Source organism: Rhincodon typus, chromosome 44 (assembly GCF_021869965.1).
Source record: "Rhincodon typus isolate 14 chromosome 44, sRhiTyp1.1, whole genome shotgun sequence".
NCBI classification, from domain to species: domain Eukaryota; kingdom Metazoa; phylum Chordata; class Chondrichthyes; order Orectolobiformes; family Rhincodontidae; genus Rhincodon; species Rhincodon typus.
The window spans coordinates 1,227,757-1,229,284 of record NC_063375.1 but is presented as its reverse complement, the minus strand read 5'-3'; the positions used below and the strand labels follow the sequence as shown (position 1 = coordinate 1,229,284).

Sequence of the window (1,528 nt, the reverse complement as noted above, 5' to 3'; positions counted from 1 at the left end):
CAGCCTCGAATATAACCCCTCGATCCCCCTTCCCGATTAAACGTCTCTCTCTCTCAGCCTCGAATATAACCCCTCGATCCCCCTTCCTGATTAAACGTCTCTCTCTCTCAGCCTCGAATATAACCCCTCGATCCCCCTTCCCGATTAAACGTCTCAGCGACCCAGCCCCGACAGCCCTCTGCGGTAAAGAATTCCACAGACTCACTCCCCTCGGTGGGAAGAAATTCCTCCCCGTCTCTGTCTTCAATGGGCGACCCCCCTCCCCCCCCCTACTCTGAGATGATGCCCCCTCTGGCCCTAGACTCCCCTTCAATGCCAACTGGAATATCTGTGCCCCTTTCCCATCTGGAAATCCCACAATGTCCTAAGTTTGTAACATTAACTACTTTAAATATAATGCACAGTGACCTAAAACTCCTATGGTAAAACTCTCATTTCGGGGTGGGTCATGGCGTTTTCTCACTCGTCCCTAATTGCCCCTAGTTGAGAAGGTCGGGGTGGGGGGGAGCGGGGGGTGAGAAGCTTGCTTGAACTGCTGCAGTCCTCCCCTCCCCGTGTGCTTAAAGGACACCCTGTGTTTGTCCCCCTTAGGGAGGGAGTTTCTGCATTGCCGAGGGTCCTCTGACAGCCCCCTCCAAACCTGCCCCTCCTTGGGGTTACACTCTCGGACTCTCTCGCACACTCCCAGTCTTGACTACACGTGTCAGTGTGTGTGTGTGCGCGTTTGTCTGTGCACGAGACTGCACATCTCTGTGCATGTGTGTGTCTATCTGTGCGTGAGACTGCGTGCGTGTGTGTCTGTGCATCTGTTTGTGCGCGAAATTGTGTGCGTGTCTGTGCGTCTGCCTGTGCGCGAGTGCCTCTCTCTGTGCGTGAGACTGCATGTGTGTGTGCATCTGGCTGTGCGAGTGTGCGTCTCTCTGTGCGTGAGACTGCGTGTGTGTGTGCATCTGTCTGTGCGTGAGACTGCGCACGTGTGTGTCTGTATGCACATCTGTGCGACTGTGTCTTTGTGCGTGTCTGCCTGTGCGAGAGTGCCTCTCTCTGTGCCTGAGACTGCATGTGTGTGTGCATCTGTCTGTGCGAGTGTGCCTGTCTCTGTGCGTGAGACTGCATGTGTGTCTGTCTGTGCACGAGACTGCGCACTTCTGTGTTGTGTGCGTCTGTGCGCAAGACTGCGCGTGTCTGTGCATGTGTGTGTGCTCGAGACTGTGTGTGTCTGTGCATCTGTCTGTGCGAGTGTGCCTCTCTCTGTGCATGAGACTGCGCGTGTCTGTGCGAGTGTGCCTCTCTCTGTGCACGAAGCTGTGCGCGAGTGTGCGTGTCTGTGCGTCTGTCTGTGCGTGTGAGCGAGAGAGCAACCGTGTGTGTGTGTGTGCGCGTGTGAGGTGTAAGGTGTCTTTGACATTGGAAGATGGATTCGGTATTCCGAATTCACACCAGGATATCCTCTCAGGGCACACCTTAATTAGAATCAGTTTATTAATAACTTGAAGCGAATGGAAGTGAAGACTCAAGTTTAACATTC

At 54.1% G+C, this 1,528-nt stretch overlaps 1 protein-coding gene across 1 annotated transcript in view; it reads left to right on the top strand.

Annotated features, from left to right (window-relative positions):
- LOC125487744 (protein phosphatase 1 regulatory subunit 3F-like) overlaps positions 1–1,528 on the top strand; it is a 9,295-nt gene that overhangs the window by 1,166 nt on the left and 6,601 nt on the right. The gene's annotated exons all lie outside the window — the stretch shown is intronic.